The 19,459-nt window shown below is 34.7% G+C and overlaps 1 pseudogene; it reads left to right on the forward strand.

Annotated features, from left to right (window-relative positions):
• The first annotated feature begins 974 nt into the window (after positions 1-974).
• The window catches only part of LOC111176559 (uncharacterized), a 34,011-nt pseudogene continuing 15,526 nt past the window's right edge, over positions 975-19,459 (forward strand).

Consider the following 19,459-nt stretch of genomic DNA (forward strand, 5'->3'; position numbering starts at 1 on the left):
TCTGGCAGATATATATATATATATTATTTGAGACCATACCCTGAGGGAGTCAAGGAAAGCTTCCTAGAGGAGGTGGCCCCTAAACTGAGTAGCAAAGAACAAGTAGGCATTAACCAGGTAAAGGATGGGTGATGGGTGGTAGACCAGACAGATGAGACAGCATGAAAAGACTTTGAGATGTGGAATAAGAGAGGCAGATATAGAACCTGGATGCAAATTTTGAGATTGGGATCAGAAAAGTTGAGACTGGAGCAGAAGTCAGATAACAGACTATAGAAAGCATCTTAACCTGAGCAGCCATATACTTCCATTGGACCAGATTTTGTTTGCACTGACACAACTAGAAATAATATTCCCTTTTACTCACATGTGCTAATTTGAACAATAAATTGTAAGGTCACTGTAACTTAAGAGTATCTCCTATTTTTTTTCCTGCAAATAGTAAGAAGCCTTTGAAAGATGTTTAAAAATATTAATAAGGTCAGGTAAACCATTTAGAAAGATTAATCTGGCACCTGGTTGGAAGATGGCTTTCAAAGGAGTAAAGCTGAGGCCAGGAACACTAGTAAGGAGCCTCTGAAACAATCCAAATGAGAAATGGTAAGGACCCGAATGGCGGGAATAGTAAATAGGGCTGTAGAGGAGAAATAATTTCCGGAAGTATTTAGGAAGCAAAATAACCATCAATTGAGAAGGGTGGAGAAAAACAAGGAGAAAACAACTAGACAGTAAATGTTATGCAGAAGAATAAATGCAAAACAATGAAGCCACAGAGATGGGGAAAACTATCGGATGTGTTCTCTGATGATGGAACCGCAAAAAATAGATAAAGCATGAAATGTGTGTGGAAGTAATTGTAAGGTAACTCTGGTAGAGTTTCTTGGACACAAACACCAGACAACTTTGATGTTAGCTCTTTGAAGTGGGAAGCTAGAGAGAAGCATAGGATAATCAGGAGCCTGTCTGGACCGAACATGTATGGGGTGAGGGAAGGCGGGCTGCAAAGTTCTGCAGTAATGTCTAGGTATCAGCTGCCCAGTGAGTCAGCTGTCAGAGCCAGCAAATCAGAGCTGGAATCCGGTAAACAATGTATTTTATTGAGACTAAAGGTTGAGAACAAGATAAACAGGCTGAGGATACAACAGGTAATCAGACTAAAGCACAGATAGGAGCAAGGTTAAGGACTCCCTACTGGGGCAGGGAACCACAGCTGAGAAAATTGTCAAGAAGAGATGACCATCTGTGAATAGAACTCACATATATGTAGTTGAAAAGCTGCTGCCAACCACAGAAGCTGGAAGAATGACAAGGCAAGAAGCAGGCAGAGGAGACAGCATAACCAAGTGTTCACTCAGTGAGGCTAAATTTTACCCAAAAAGGCAAACTGTCAAATGCTACTACTTAATAGATCCCTCTGTGGATCCACAAGCAACTCCATCCAAGAGCAGTCTATGCAAGGGCAGATGATTTTGCTAGGGCCATGGTAATTTAATTTTTTATGTGCAATTAAAAAATAAAATAAAAACTATGAGATGATAAAATATGTGTTGGTAACTATATGATAAGGTCTATGCTTTATAAGATATCTAGAGTATTCTAACTTATAATTAGCTTTTATTTCATAGAGGCAATATGTAAAAAGTTAAACAGCTCTACCTATTGTCATGTGACTGAATTTTTTCAGTGAAACAAGTTATATCAGTAAAAATTTCTCTTCTGAAAGAATATTTTACCTTGTAGATATCCTTATTCATTTTTCCATCAACAACCCTCATATTTTTCAAAAAACTAGGATTTTGCTCCTCCTCAAAAATTCCTCTCTTTAAAAGGATGTGTTCTATTGAGTTACAGTCACAATTAATAACCAACAGGAAGCAAATTGGGTGCAAAAAGCTACCATGACATTAAGGTTTGGAATTTAAAATAACAATTTTCAAAGTGGTATCTGTCAGATGCAAGACAATATGTCAAATCTTACATATCTTCTTGAAACTAGGATGTTCCATCACTATTTATTTATTGATTTATATATTTATGCACTTTAAAAGCTTTGTAGATATTTTGCATCATATCCAGATGAATTGTGGCAAAATGCAACCTACCCTCTTATTGAACAGACACTCTGTTAAACCAAAACAAAATGCTAAATCACCTTTTGTACCATAATCTGGAGATCATCTGTTCCAGAAATAACTCTCTGTGGCTCTATGGTTAGGGAAGATTATACACAAAGAACTGATATATTAAGGAGCAATAAAGACAATAAGTATGAATGTAATCTGTAAAGAGTCAACATAATTAGTATTTGCAAAAGAAAGTGCTTATTTTAAAATTTGGTTAATAGGATTTAAGCAAATAAAGTTACTATTTAATTCTGAGTTTTTATAAGTAATATAATTAACATGTCATTAAGGCCCCTTGTTAGTTTCACTGGGAAATTATCTTTTCATTGCATATGTCCAGGCTGACTACAATTCATTTTATTGTCTCCCATAACTCACTTCTTCTGGTTTTATGAAAGTACATGTAGCAGTTTCACCTCTGGCTCTACCCTCCATCACAAACTCATTTAAATAGTGATATTAATGATTTTAGAAATCACTACAAATGGCTGGCAGCATCGTTGTCGTTAATGTCTCAAGGGAGCCACGCAAGCGAGTTTTATCAGCTTGAGGCTGAGGTATTTGATGAAGTAATAACAAACTAGCTCTGAATTGTCTTTCATTACCCTTTATCTCTCCTAGAGAGAATATAATCTTATTCAAATTATAATGACCTTTGTTATCAATGAGTTTTACTATTTATTTACCTGCATCCACACATGCAAATGCACATGAATTCTGCTTTTTCAACCTACCTATAATGAAATTTCTTCACTATCAGAATCATGCACAATGACAAATTACAAACTAGTTACTAGTATAATTTGCTTAGTATAAAAAAACCTTAGTCATTCTTTTAATACACTATCTTGATTAAAGGAGTAAAATCCAATCATTAGGGTTGAAATACAGAATATGCTAAGCAACTTTTAAAATAAGATCACTATTTCAATTAGAAAGTAGTTCTGCTCGGCTTTTCTCTTAAGCAACTTATGAAGTTAAATTGTGCTGAGGCTAACTTAGGTTAAGTAGAAAATTGTTAAAGACTGTGGTTCTGTTCGGCACAGATCACTTGGTATCTAGATAATTACTTTTTGTTTTAGCCTAGTTACCTTTATTTATGATAATATTTTGGTATTTGTGTAAGCTAGATAATTTCAAAGAGCTTTCATACTCCGTATCAATTTTATCCCCTTAACCAATCTGTAAAGCAGGGTAAGGAGGTATAATTATGTAGAGCTGACAGAGAGGAACTACAATTCAGAGATGTGCTGTGATGCCATATAAAGAGAATCAAGGCAAGAGTGTCCACTAGGCTATTTTTCTTTTCTCTCTGCCTAGTCTGCTTTTCACCTTGACAATAATTCTACCTTCCTTGTCTCTTTTAACATATGCTAACAATGCAAAAAATAATTCTTACAATGAAGTTAATGGTGATTTGTAAACTAAACCCCTTTTTAAAATTGATTCATTCATACAACAAATATTTACTGACTACTTACTCTGTGCCAGATGCTGTTCTAGTTATGGAGGATAATGCAGTGATGATATCAAATCATCTAACAATTCCAAATATGTTCTAAGCATCAGTAACTAGAAAGCACTTGAAATTAATAAAACTAATATTCATTATGTCAGGTTCTGTCCTTAGCATTAAATGATTGAAACACCACTACTGTTATCATGTTTCAGATCAGAAAAGTGAGCCACAGAGAGAATTTTTCTAACAGCCAACAACTCTCAGTACCAAGATTTGGGTACATAACCTTAACTACTTCACTCTATAAAATTCCTCTTTGAACTATCCCAAAAGATTATGAATGTTTCCTTTGAATTATTATAATTATAATATTTCCTTTGAAAGACTGTAAATGTTTCCAACACATTGCCCAAGTCTAGGGAGTGCCATTTGCATTATTGTTACATAACCACAGAAAATAATGTGAATAAATTCCCTTGGGTTGGGCAATATGAAGGTTATTGTTTTATTTGGAATGCTTTGAACAACGTCATCTTCTTCCTAATTCTACTTTCTCCTTCTCTTTCTGACTGGTGAGTAGTTAAATATTTGCCCACAAACTCTATTTATCATTTTTCTATTCACCACTAGAAGAAATGTTAGAAAAAGTGTAAATATAAGAAAAAATGAATATCTTAATTCTACAATGTTTGTACTTAAATATGCATTGGAAAGCTTGGATTTATACCTGGAGGAAGGAGGAAACCCCATCAAAATCATAACACAAATTTAGGTGATAGTTGCTAAGAGTTGGGGAGGCTTATGCAAGACTTTTCCACATACTATGAAAAATGAGCTTTTTCTTCTTTGCCTTAAGGTGAAAGGAAAGGTGTAAGATAGAGGAAGCATGTCATTAGCTTGTACGGTTCATGAGGATCTACATAATGGCATGAAGCTCTATACCCTGTGCCCAGTACACAATGTTTATGAAATCGCAGAAGTGAGTAATAATTCCTCAGTGATCTATATTAGAGTTATTCAAAGTATATTCTGCAGAGCACATAAGTAGAATATTAAGAAGTGTTATACAAAACAAAATTCTAGCAGATACATTTTAAAAATGCTTAAAGAAAGTTAGTCAAGTGTTATTTTTGAAAAACTTCTTGGAAGTTTTAATATTCCAACGTGAGTTGTAAGTATTCAAGAGGCGGTTATAGGTTGCAGTGCTTCCCATGTTAACTTGAACTCAAAATTACGTTTTCATAAAAAAGAATGATGAACCTTGGAGTTTACTTGAGGTTACTGATTATTCTGATTGGTAGTGATAGGAAAAGCAAATTAGCTTATCTCACTCACCAGTTAATCATGTAAAAATAGTAACTAGAATGGTTATGATGGATAGAAGATAAATGGAGAGAAATGACTTGATAGGATTTTGATATAAGGTGTTGACTCTTCCTAGAGGTAAAATTCTCTATATTCAAATACAGGTTAAATTACATTGCTATCATCTTAGAAAAAATTTAGGGTATATTAAACTGTAGTTGAGATTTTAAGATTATTTCCAAAAATGTATTTTAAAAGGGTCTTTTTATACCTAGATATATGTATTTCTTTTAATTCTTCTTAGAATCAATTACTGTTTATATGTATTATAAAATTTAAAAGATTTGTAAAAAAGCATTAATAATTGCAAAAAGGATGTGTATTCCTATAGGTTCTATTTTTTACCTAAATGACAAATTTAGCTTTTTAGACCTTGAGCTCATTGTAAGAATAGATACCATTTATAAGTAGCAGTTTTCTCAGAAAGAAGTAGCCTCTAGCGTTCTAATTTTGCATATTCAGTGGATAAAATAGTAGAACATGTGAGACTAAAATTCACTAACTAGGTCTCTTCCTGAATCTAGGATATGTAACAAATAAAATACTGAAGAGATGAGTATGAAATTTATTTCATAGAATTTTTTGAGTCTTGGAAATGAAGAGGATTATACCAAACAAATGAAAAATCAAATGACAAATAAATAAGAGATCAAATAAATGAAAGATCAAATGAGAATACTGTTACCTCCCACTTCCCACCTGGCCACAAGCAAGCCTATAGGCTTCCTTAAGTTAATACCCAGAGCAAATATCTTAAGGGACCTCTTCCCTTCGAATACTGGATGTGACCACCAAAGTAACTCAAGATAAATGGTGATGCCTGGCAGAATATTAGAGGGGTTTAAGGTAGTAAGGAAAATATGGTGAAAGAAAGGGGGATCCATAGAGCTTGACCAAGTAGTTAATACAAATATAGTGTTTGGTGAACTTTTTAGGAATTTCTAAAATATGTTTTATTGAAGGATAACACAAAAAAAGGAAAGAGTAGATAAATCATTAATGTGCAATAAAATTAATCATCATAAAGAGAACACAGCCAGGTAAAGATATGCCAGGGAAATGCCCTTGAATCCCTGCCAAATATACTACCTCTCTCCTTTCCAAAAGGAACATCATAGATTTTCTTGTCTCCTTTTGAATCTTACATAAATGGAGTCATACACTATGTACTCTGCTTCCACTCAACATTATGAGATTCATCCATGTCATGCCATCATGTGATAACTGTACTGATTGGAAATTTTAAAAAATAACCAAGTTACTTATGGCAAATCATAGAAAGTAATATATAGAATTTCCAACATTTTGAGACAGATGTTTATTTGGGTAAACCAATGACTTTTTATTCTTTATTTCAAATATGAAGCTGATGATTAAAAACTAAATGTAAGCCTTTAGTTTCCTACATTAAACTGGACATAGAATAGGGCTAAATATTTTCATCATTGGGCTGTCATCAAAAGCCAAAGAATTATCCTGAGTGCTTTACACAAAATTATGATAAAAATTAAATACAATACCACATGAACATAGGAATTCTCTTATGCACATAGGAGGTGTAACTACAATGTAGAAAGAGTGATTTTCCTGTACGGTCTATAGGATCCTTTTTGTTTCTTGGCCTTTGAATCATGGGACCTTTTCAGAATCTGGAGATCATTTCCATTGGAAGATCATTCACTGGAAAATTTTCCATATCTACATACACAACATTCTGCATTTAGCTTCAGAGTGTCAAAGACCACATAAGGGAATTCACAAATCTATGATGCTGAGATGAAGAACATTAATTTTGAGTTATACTCTTGCAAATGTTTCTTTATGAAACCACGAAAGACTAGAACAATACTCATACTCTTCTGTAGAGAGGAAAGTCACAAAGGCTTTTGTCATCTTTTAAAACATAATGATAAGTCGGCAAACAGTTTGCTTTTCTGGTAACTGAAATGAGGCCACTGAGGTAGAACTGGTCTCGTCTTTGAGTTGTCTAAGAATTGTCTCCTAAATCATTTTAAATTCCCTTGTTCTACGCTTGTCCCACGCTTGTCCCCAGATACGACGTATTGGGATTCTCTCTCAATCTCTTCATCCTTCTCCCTCTCTCTCTCTCTCTGATACTCTATTCTAACAGGTAATTTTTTCAAACATCTTCAGAAATTCTTTGTTTTGTTCTCATTTTATCACTGAATCATTTTGTGAAAATACCAGCATCAGTCAGGGTCTAGCTCACAGCTATCAGAAACGGCTGTAGGTATTTCTGCAGAAAAGGCACTTAAAAGGAATTCAATGCTAACAAAAATCAATGTTTGGGCCTCCTTAAATAATTCCAAAATCACATCACAGAATTGACCACTAGACTGCCAAAATCAGGAAACAAAAGGAGGACACTGGGGAACACACGGCCTGCTGTGATGCAGGGATAAAGAGGCTCTACCAGAATGGCTGGCTGCAGGCTCTGCTCCCCCAGCCAGATTGATGCTAGGCCCTTCTCTCCACTTAGGGCAGCTCTGAATTCAAGTCTTACATGAGTACACATGATCAGTAGAAACCAAATTACATCCAGAATTCTTGCTACAAAGTACTCCTGAAAATGCAGTCTTTAGCATTTCACATCTGCACATCACAGGAAAGGCCGCAAGGAAGTGGAAGAGGTGCTGATAAGATAATTTACTTTATGTGCCACAGCATTCAATCCTGGCTTCACGACCATTAGGATGTGATTATCACAAGAAGAGCAATAAAACTCCAAAATAAACTTGATTTAAAGGCTATTCATTTTCTTTTTAAAAAGTTACCCTGTATTTAAGCATCAGGGCTATTATAGAACTAAAGCCATGTCTATTGAATCACATACAGTGAATAACAGAGATTGCTCAAAATATCTTGCTCTACTGAAATTATTTTGCATTAAATATTGTTTGAAATAAGAGCTTGAAATCTGCTAGGACTTACCTTTTTGAAAAATTGTGTGTGTGTTCTACTTACAGAGGGATTTTTCACTTCATTAGCATTTTTTGTAATAGAATTTGATATTCATGTTCCAGACGTCTAGAAAGACAAGAAAAGCAGAACGTTATTTTTTTCTGTATTTAATTAAATTTTTTCTTTACACAAGTTAAAAAGAGTATTGTATTATAAATATATTTTTTAAACATTTGCCTCAATAATGCTCTATAAAAGTAATGTCACCTATGCATTTACTGAAAGCAGATGTTTTGTTTTTAGTATATAAAAACAAGAGATCAGAATTTTTTGTTCATTCTTTGAATGTCCAGGTAGCTGATCTAAGTGTCAGGCTGCTTTTGAACTCTAAAGAAAGGCACTTGAATTAGTTCTTTTTTTTGGTAATTTATGTATAATAAAAATAATTCTGGTTATAATCAGTAGCTAGAAAAGTTCTTGTATAGCATGGTAAAATATAGGGAAAAATAAGTTAGTAACTGAGACATTCATCATATGTCAAATATAAGGTGTCAGATACACCCTTATGTCTTTCATTCATTACAACTAAAAGAAAAACTCTTTGGTATGCTAATACAGAAATTTTTAGGACATTGCTCTGTAAAATTGACCTTTATATATAAGCCTTGTTAGTAGGTGATAACACTATTTGATATACCTCAGTTAACACTGACTTCCACCCAAAGAACTAGGAAAAGATACCAATTTGAACAGCCCAAAACTACTGTATAGGCATTGTTAAAGCAAGATTATAAACAATAATATATCAAACAAAAAACGTGCAGTGTAATGGAGCCTCAATTATAAGGAAATATGCCTGCATTTCTCACAATTGCAGAAAGGAAAGTGTGTCTTCATTTCCACCACCACATTTCTTCACTCTGACTTTCAGTGATTATTACTCCATTTCCAGCAGGAGGTGGGAGAGCCGCAGTAGAAGACCTCTGGTCAGTCAGCCATGCAGCTTGATGCCCTGATCCCACCTCTGGCGATTTCTGGTGTATCTCACACTGAGAATCTGTGACCTTTGTGTGTCTGTGTCTGTGTGTCAATGGGAAAGGGAGTGTTGAAAAGGGAGTATCAGAAAGTGGTGGGGATAATGAAAACTCTTTCCAGTGTTGTCATAATTTTTCTCAACCCCTCCTTCTACTATCAGGAACTATCAGCACCCTCTACTGGGGAGCAAGGATGTAAGCCTGGGTTGAAATTCAGGCTCCGGTGCTTTCTAATTCTATTCCCTGGGGCCAATCCCAGCATTTGTGGGTGTCAGAAAGGCTATTTACCCTTAAATACAGAAGTCCTATCTTCAAAGCTATTGTAAGAATTACATAATTGTATGTAATATATATATAAATGCCAAGCCACAAGGTCCAGGGAGAGTAAATTCTCAATACATGTTCGTCCCCTTCCTTTTCCCCCAGGTCACACAAATCCGTATTTGCCCTCCCCCTAGTGGCAGACCTCCCACATGCATTATTTGCGTAAATTACTCACACCACTGTTTTGCTTTCAACAATCCGCCCAAAAAGTCAAAAGATAAGACAATATTATGACCAAATTAAACACTGTGGAAAACAAACAAAATGCAGACCTTCTAGAAATAAAAAGAATACAAATACTAAATGGAGTAATTCTTTTAGCCAGAAAAGCAGATAAAGATGAGAAAATATAAACAGCATAATTACAGAGAAGGAAGCGCACGTGCTGCTTGCCCAGCCTGGATGTAATTTTTGGTTCTGGTTGTCACAATTACAAGTTAAGTAGCATTATATTGTTCATGGGTAATTTACTTCTGGGCTGTTTGAAAGGACCAGCTCTCAGTGCGTTTTTTGTGTCGACACATCTGTTGACATGGCCGCCATCTTAGAGTCAAACTGCATAAGTTGATGAAGATTAGGGATTCCATCCTCTGCTTAGAAATAAGACTGCTTTCTAAGAAACTTTTGTTTCTGTATTGCAAAAATTTCTGCTGTAATGTCAAACGTTGCAAACCATTTTTTTTTTTTTTTTTTTTACTATAGCCCTACTTCTCTCTTTTGGTGTAACTTTATTGGTCACGTTTTAAGGGTTAGACACAAGGTAACTTCTTTGTTCTTATTGTACATAACATTGACAGTGTTGTCTAGTCATGCACAGAGGCTTTTTATTTTTATTGTACAAACACCAAAAAAGCAAAATTTTTAAAATTTCTAATAAGTACGAATGGCTTAAAATTTTTATTGACTTGTGAATTAAAAGTTAAATTCTCTTAAAGAGAATAAATTTTTACCTGAATATATTTTTGAGAGAAAAAGAAACTTTTGTAGCACCTTTTATATCTATGTTCAAGTATCTCCTAAATACCCTGAAAAATTCATATTTAATAATGTTTATTAAATAAAGGTTTCTTGAATATTATTTCTAGGAGATAATTAATATTACAGTTACAGAATTAGCTATTTTGTGGTGACTTTTTTCCTCCTTTATAACTCTACTTATCTTCATTTGTTGTCTTTTACAGATAAGAAACATTCAGGTCAGCCACATCAATAGGTTTTATTACAAAAAAACAGATGTTATCATCACCTATTATGTCAGTTTAATTAGAAATACTGAAATGTGTTATATCCCTGTTAAGCTTAAGACTGTGGAAAATAGCTTGTTTTCCAAGTTCTTCAAATTCTTATACAGCGACTACTTCAAAAAATGAATCGTTGTTCACATTTTAATGGAACCAGAGAAGAAGCAAAATTTTGGCATTTTTTAAACTTTTAAACAAATAATCTAGAATGTTTTAGTAAGGTCTGATTGCTTCCAATCCTACAGATCATGACACTATTTTAGAGGCATAAGCCCCAAAGAGATGAATTTTAACAAGAAGACTTTGCAAGTTTCCTCCCTGTCTACACACCTAGTTCATGCTATAGTTATTTATGGTGAGAGCTCCCTTCCTGGAACAGGTCATCTGTCTACATTCTTTTTGGCAAATATGGGGAAAGTCAAAGTTTCTTCCTAAGTCTTTTGGGGCTTAAAAAAAAGTCAACCTAGGGCTTCCCTGGTGGCGCAGTGGTTGAGAGTCCGCCTGCCGATGCGGGGGACACGGGTTCGTGCCCCGGTCCGGGAAGATCCCACATGCCGCGGAGCAGCTGGGCCCGTGAGCCATGGCCGCTGAGCCTGCGCGTCTGGAGCCTGTGCTCCGCAACGGGAGAGGCCACAGCAGTGAGAGGCTCGCGTACCGCAAAAAAAAAAAAAAAATCACCTTCATTAATTCTCATGCCAAAGAGACACCATTTGGGGTGTTGCTCCCTTACAACTCTGTCCTTCAAAGTACTGGCAGCTACACAGCAACAATGAGATCATCTAAATAGTGGGCTTAAAGGGGAAGGCAAAATCTGTTCATGAGTTTGTGACTTTTTTATATATATTTGAAAGATTTCTTCATTGTACTTCTGATTCTCAGCTACATTTTGAATTAAGTTATTAAATAGAAAAATTCTGAGTGATTTGAGTGCCATATGGAAAGTACAGTTCAAATAGGCAAAGAATCGTGCATATACATGCATATACAGAATAACTGTTGTATAGGATTTAGATGTAAGTGCATGTTTCAGAACATCTTATTAATATTCTCCCTAGTTAAGGTTAAATCTTGCCCAGTGGGCATACATTTTTTTTTCCCCTGTATTTACTGGTGTGCACTCGTGTAAGGCTAGATCCAGGTTGGAAGAGACCGGCACATTCCAATTTAAATAGTTTTCTAATTCCCTGTTGCTGTCTTAAATTGGGAAACAAGTACTTTAATGGAATGAAGCCACTGAATCTACAAGAGTGCTAGAGAACCACTCAGCAAATAAGAAAAAGACTGTCACATAAGTGCAGAATATGTCTGATAGACTTGGCTTCCTAGGTATAACAAATAGCAAACTAAGGTTTGAGATTATCAGAAATACAATATTTATGAAACAATAAAATCCTGGCATAGACACAAAAATAGAGGCTCACACACACATATTCATGCACCAACAAAATCATCTTATACAAAATTGCCACAAACAAAACCGTATAAAAACTATTTCTATCCCCTAGAAAATATTTTCAAAATGTCTCCTAACTTCCCAACAGGAAAATTAGCCTTTCGTATGGAGTGTGATTTTAAAACTGTGCCCAAGGAGAGCAATTCACATTCAGAGAATACCATGTCTGTATTCTGTTCCCTCATGAATGAAGGCATTGAATTAAAATGTCAGAGTTGGAAACTGCAACTAGGAAAACTGGAGTTCATTTTTTCCAGCTTCAAATGCTAGTTAGGAAAATTAACGTCAAATTCTTATTAGTAAAATTCTGCAATTAATTGTTTTCTAGTGATTGATGCTTACCGTATAATTTAACCCACTGAAGGATGCAAGTAGCTCGTTAAGACATGTTCTCTACAGTAGTATTTTTTCAATTATTTAGTTTTATTTAAAAACTAGTTTCTGATGTGTTCTACTAACATATTAAAGACAGCCTGAAAAAAAAACAAAGGTTCTGAAGAACCTAGGGTCAGTACGGGAATAAAGATGCAGACCTACTAGAGAATGGACTTGAGGACACAGGGAAGGAGAAGGGGAAGCTGGGACAAAGTGAGAGAGTGGCATGGACATGTATACATTACCAAATGTAAAACCGATAGCTGGTGGGAAGCAGCCACATAGCACAGGGAGATCAGCTCGGTGCTTTGTGACCACCTAGAGGGGTGGGATAAGAGGGGTGGGAGGGAGGGAGACGCAGGAGGGAAGAGACATGGGGATATATGTATGTGTATAGCTGATTCACTTTGTTATAAAGCAGAAACTAACACACCATTGTAAAGCAATTATACTAATAAAGATGTTAAATAAATAAATAAATAAAAATTTAAAAAATAAAGAGCCTGACAAAATAGTTGACAATGACAGTGTGTCCACTGCCAGCACATTCTAGAAGTTTTCAACATCCGAAGTAAAGAAATACCTTTCCAAATGGTACCTACAGGCTCAAGTAAGACAATAGATTACTATAAATAACATTACACTTCTGGAACATGATAAAGAAGACTGCCAAGAGTGAAATTCCTCTAAAACAGACAACAGGAGGATTTGGAAATCGAAAGACTGAAGTTCTAATCGCTGCTTCACTTCTTGCAACACAAATTAAGTGATTTTTTTTTTCTTATAACAAGAGTTATAACTCAGAGCCCCAGTAACTTGATCTGTAAAATAAGAATAATAACAATAAGTTTAGTATTTATTATTTAGTGCAAGGTAGCGTGAGTGAACACAGATGTGAATATAATCCGGAGATATACTAGTTTAATTTTCACACCAGAGCATCATTCACTTTTCTGAATTGTATGCAAACCTCATGTGTTCCCTTCCTAGATAAATAAGGGTGAGTTATGCACCTGAGTTTGGGAACCAGGAGAGAAAGAAAATCCTCACTTTCCTACAAAGATGCTCTCGGGATGTATCAGAAATGCCCCAGGTCAAGACAATGTTTCTGAGTCTATTAATTGCCTCAGTGCTTGGCCACAATAACTGATATCAAGATAAGAGTATGATATTTTGCAGTTACCCTCAAAGTGTTTCTGTCCTGCATAATGTCAGAGCATTCTGAATACGCAGTTCCTGAAGAACTGTGACCGTAAATAAAAGCATGATGTGATAGAACCACTAGAAAACTCAGAAAGCATGATTGTACCGACTTAACAAGATGACAGCAACAGGACATTGGAAGCTATCGTTGGAGGAAAAATATTCCGAGCAAGTAGGTTGTTTTTGGTTGCTTCTCCAACATTCATTTCCCCTTTATGTCTTCTTAATGAGGCTCTGAATTTCCAGAGGGCGTCCCCGACTAGGCTAAATCATTCAATGTATGCCAAAACCCCTTAGCTGCAGTGTAGGTGTGGAGATGGTCACTTTAGCCATAAATACTTGTTCTACTTCAAACCAGTCAAAGGAAAACTCGAGATTTATTGTTGATAAAGGAAAGAAGTCCTCTCTTTTTCTGTGAAGGAGGAAGCCTTTAGGCCCTGAATTGACAGAAGTCATCTTGTTACCATGATAAAGAAGCCAGTTGAAAATGGAGGGCAAAGCTGAGATCCACAGAAAAGCCTCATTCATGAGCTTCTGCTCCTGGATATTTGTTCATGTGAACAAATCCCAGTTTGAGTTGCATTTGTCTATATCTTGCTACTGAAACCATCATAACGGATACACAAAAGTAATAAATCTGCCACCAAAATTTGACGCTTTGTGATATCATTTTGTGAAATCACAATATCACAGATATCACAGATATCAGTCTGTGAAATCAGACTAATAATGATTAACTTAAGAATGGTATTATAAGCAAAACCTGTGAGGTAGAGAAAGATATTAAGAATTGGAAAGAAACAATATGTAAGTGTGTAGTAAGAGGAGAAGAATAATGAGAACTTGCAGACAAAGTAAAAACTCAAAAGTGGCTGTGAGCACATTGTAGCATTATTCACAGTAGCCAAGAAGTGGTAGCAATCTGAATGTCCATTGTCAGATGAATGGATAAAGAAAATGTGGTATAAATACACAATAGAATATTATTCAGCCTTAATTTAAAAAGAAGAAGAAAATCCTGCCAGATGCTCCAACACTGATGAACCCAGAGGGTATTATGCCAAGGGAAATAAGCTGGTCACAATAGGACAAATAGTGTAGGATTCCACCTGTGCAAGGTATCTAAAGCAGTCAAACTTATAAGTGGAGTGGTGGCTGCCAAAGACTGGGGTAAGTGTGGGCAATTGTTGGTGAATGGGTGCAGAGTTTCAGTTTTATAAGATGAAAAACTCCTAAAGGTTTGTTGTACAACAGTGTGAACCCGGTTAACATTGAACTGTACACTTAAAAATGGTTAAGATGGTAAATTCCATGTTACTCATTTTTACCACAGTTTTTTTTTTAATTTTTTTATTTACCACAGTTTTTAAAAAATGGCTCTGGAGTGAGCTGAGAATGGAGATAGATTGCTCGGTAGGTATGGAGTTTTCTTTTGGGGGTGATAAAAAATGGTTTAGAACTAGGTAGAGGTGGTGGTTGCATAACATGTTGAAGGTACTGCATACAAATTTACTAAAATGGTGAATGTGAATTTGCAATGGTAACTTTTATGTGAATTTCACATCAACAAAAAAATGAAGAAAAAAGTGACTTTGAAATCTATGCAAAGCAGTAGCAAAGTTCACACATACCTAGGGTTTATGATGACCCAGTCAAAATTTAACTGCTTTAGATGTACTAAAATCATTTAATTATCACAAGCCTATAGAGTAGGTGTTACTATCATCTGTATTTTACAGAAGACGAATGAAAATATTTTCCAAGAACACAGACTTGTTGGTCACTCTAGTGAGGACTGAAGTGAAGCTATCTTCAATACCACTTCTTGGGAAAGAAATAGAAATGAAGCTGGTCTCCAGAGGTGTTTCATTTACTGAAAGAATTCTTCTTCCAGGTTCAGTCCATGTGATTCCTAATTATAAATCACATGTTTATTAAAGCAGCTGGAATGAGTCTCTGCTCCTTGCAACCAAATGACCCTGCCTAGAACTCAAATGGAGAGGGGATTATAGAACAAGATGGGTCCTTGTGCTCAGAAGAAGAGCCTGAAATCAGGATCAGATTATCAGCAAAGTAAAGGTGATACTGGGTAAAAACAACAGAGGATGAAGAGAAGTGGGACCTGGAAAGACCCAGTTGGTCAGAATCAATTTATTTCTGCTTGATGAGGAGAAAGTTGTAGTGGATTGAAATCAAGTTTAGTCAGATGGTTGAATCGGAATCTCAAAAATTTTAGATAGGACTCTCACCACCTATACAGTCCCTGGAAAGTAAATTAATTTTGCTTTCAGCTGCACCTGCAAAAAGTGATCATGTTGTTCATAGAGGGATACTATAGCTTAGGCTATGCTATTTTCTGCAGTATTATTAGTTATGGGTTCATGATCCACCACCCTTTTAAAAATGTGAGGTCTTGGAGTTAGAATAGTTTGAGTCCAATTTGCCACTCACTAGTCAAACCATTTGAATATGTCCCTGAGTATCAGTTCTTCACATGTAAGATGGAGACGAAAATATGTTCTTTGACAAGCGTGGAGAAAGATAAAGCAGAAAATATGTAAATTAACTACCCAGTGCCTCATTGTTGATTCCAAGTGGTTCACTATTATGTTACTATAATACCTATGATTATCGTTACATGTGTAAAATATCCAACCACATAGAAAAATTCCTAAAATAACAATCACTCTGTAAAAGCAAGTTCCGATTTTTTCCACATATTAATTAATTAGCTATGCCTATATTTCCCACATTGTACATTTCATACACGTGGCACAATTATTTTGTAACTGAAAGTTTGTACCTCTTAATCTCCTTTCCCTATTTCTCTCCTCCCTTCATCCCCGCTCCCCCTGTGGCAACCATCTGCTTAGTTTCTTTATCTATGACTCTGTTCCTATTTAATTATGTTTCATTTCTTTTGGTTTTTAGATTCTACATATAAGTGAAATCATTCAGTATTTGTCTTTCTCTGTCTGACTTACTACACTTAGCATAACACCCTCTAGGTCCATCTATGTTTTGGCAAATGGCAATATTTCATTTTTTATGATATATATGTATATACCATATGTGTGTGTGTGTATATATATATATATATATATATATATAAAATCTTCTTTATCCATTCATCTATTGATGGGCACTTAGGTTGCTTCCATAACTCTATATCTTAACTATTGTAAATAATGCTGTTGTGAACATTGGAGTGCATGTATCTTTTCTAATGAGTGTTTTCCTTTTCTTTGGAGAAAATCCAGGAGTGGAATTGCTAAATTGTATAGTAGTTCTATTTTTAAGTTTTTGAGGAATTTCCATACTGTTTTTCCATAGTGGCTGTACCAATCTACATTTTCAGCAATAGTGAATGAGAGTTCCCTTTTCTCCACATTCTTGCCAACTCTTGTTATTGTTTTGTCTTTTTGATAATAGCCTTTCTGACAAGAATGAAGTGATATCTCAATTATTATGGTTTTGATTTGCATCTTCCTAATTATTAGTAGCACTGAGCATTTTTTCATGTGCCTGCTACCCCTTGTATGTCTTCTTTGGAAAACTGTCTATTTGAGTCCTTTGCCCATTTTTAGTAATCAGGTTGTTTTTTCAATGCTGAGTTGTATGAGTTCTTTGTATATTTTGGATACTAACCCTTTACCAGATATGCCATATGCAAATATTTACCTTTACTTTTGAAAAATATTTTCACTATATAGATTTCTAGGTTGAGGGTGGTTCCTATCAGCATGTTGAAGATTTAATTCAACTTTCCTCTGGCTTCCATCACACCCATGAAAAAGTCAGCTGTCAGTTTCATGGTTGCTGCTTTGAAGGACAAGTGACTGTTTCTCCGTCTGCTTTTATTTTGTTAATCTTCGATTTTCAATGGTCTTAACAGTATGTACTTAGATGTAATTTTTACTGTATTCATATTTATTGAGTTTGTCAGTACTTCTTGAGGGTGTTTTAACTAATTTTTCCAATATTTTCTAGAATGAAGTATTCCACTATTTTCTAATATTAATGGTTCTTATATTAATTTTTCCCCACATTCCATGTCCTCTATTCCTGGACTTCATCAATATTAATGTTAGACCTTCTTTCTGAGTCTGACATTTACTCTGACACTTTTTCCCCAATTTTTCTCTATGCAAATGTTCAAACATCTTCCATTGTCATAATATTTAGTTCTGTAATCCTATCATCTGCTGTATCTAATCTAATGTTAGACTCTGTTAATGAGTCATTTTGCCTAAAGATAAATATATATATAATAAAAGAATCTACATCTGTCTGCATTACATAGATGTCCATTTATATTTTCTGTTTTCCTCTTGGTTTTTGTCCTTACGATACTGTCTTTTGCCATGCTTTTTAACTTCTGATTGAATTTCAGATATTATGACTCTAAAATATTGTAGAGTTTCATATCATATTTTCAAATGTTATTTTCTATATCTGGGAAAAGCCTATCTTTCGTTTCACTGTACAGATAGAGCAGTGACTGATCATCTTAATCCAACCAGATTATGATAAATTAAAGGGGGTGAAGTTCTAGTAAGGTTTAATCTACCTCTGATTTATATTGCTTTCTAAGTTTTTGTTTTCTTTTTGTTTTTAACTAAGAATATGATGTACTCTGTGGGGTGCTTTCCCTACTAGGTAAAAATCCAAAGTCTTTGATTTTCTCTGCTCTTTCTCAGTAACTTCTCTTGGATTTTGTAATGGACTTCCAGTTTATTCAAATGCCTGGGCTTAGCAAATGCCCACAGGTTGTTAAGTGTTTCAGAAGCCATCTTTCATCTCCAAGTTTTTTCTCCCAGAATATTCTCGAGTTCTTTTGACCCCAGCAACCCTCCTTCAGGTATTTTTTTCTGTATGTTAGCTATATTTGATGTATTTTATTTTATTTATTGTATGCATTTTATTTATGTTTATCTATACTAGATGGGAATGCTCATCTGCTGTTAAGTACCATATCTTAATCAGAGCTGAAAATTCCCAAGGCAAAAATCATAAATACATTTGTAACTTAACAATATATAAAGTTAATTATTTTACTTAATCTTCTTCTGAAAATTCATGCTCTTTTCTAGCATTCTAATCCTGTTTTGAACATTTATCTATTCAACTGACATAATATTCTTAAGTTTTACACTGTCATTGTTTGTCTAGATTCAACTACATTTACAATATATCTGATGCATTACTGTTATATCTTGGACTTTACTTCTGGGAGTCTTTTTGTGTTTCTTATATGTACATCCTTTGGATAATAAACATAAATCATAACTAATTAAGTCTGATGTGTAACTGCCTGAGTTTCTAGGTGCTACTCTGTTTAACTTTGAAATCTAAATGAAAGGTAGACAATTGTAAAAAAATATTAATGCACTAAGCTCCCAAAGATAGTTTTAGAACCAGGAAAGGGTCACATTCAAAATTATATACATTATTATTTGTTTACATCTTTTGTGTGAGAGCTTTGGTGTTACTCTGCAACTATGAGACTCCATGAAATTAAGTCTGGTTTCTTGTCATCTTTTCGTGAAACTAAAGCTAATGATGCTGGACTTTAAAGTGCTGCCTAATCTATGTTAATATAATGCAGATTATTATGGAAGCTATAATAATCACAGGGAAATTGATAATGACTTGAATCAGTGCCTAGCTTGTTAATTGTAAAGCTTTTACTATAAAAGGAAATTATTTAACAACTGCACTTAACTAGTTATGAAGTTTTAATAGACATAGAGATTAATGGTTCTTAATCTCTATAGGATATAAAATTATTGTGTTTATGGTAAAACTGTGATCTTCACACATTGATAATTTACATCCAGGTAAAGATTTGGAAATCCTAATGTTTCATTTTTTCCATGATTATATATTTAAATGATTTTATTGACAATAATATAGTGATAGAATTTTTGTGACTAATAGAGCCAAATATTCAAATAGAG

The sequence above is a fragment of the Delphinapterus leucas genome, chromosome 11 (assembly GCF_059928025.1).
Source record: "Delphinapterus leucas isolate spDelLeu-1000000601 "Yukka" chromosome 11, BTC_Dleu_Yukka2, whole genome shotgun sequence".
Taxonomy (NCBI): domain Eukaryota; kingdom Metazoa; phylum Chordata; class Mammalia; order Artiodactyla; family Monodontidae; genus Delphinapterus; species Delphinapterus leucas.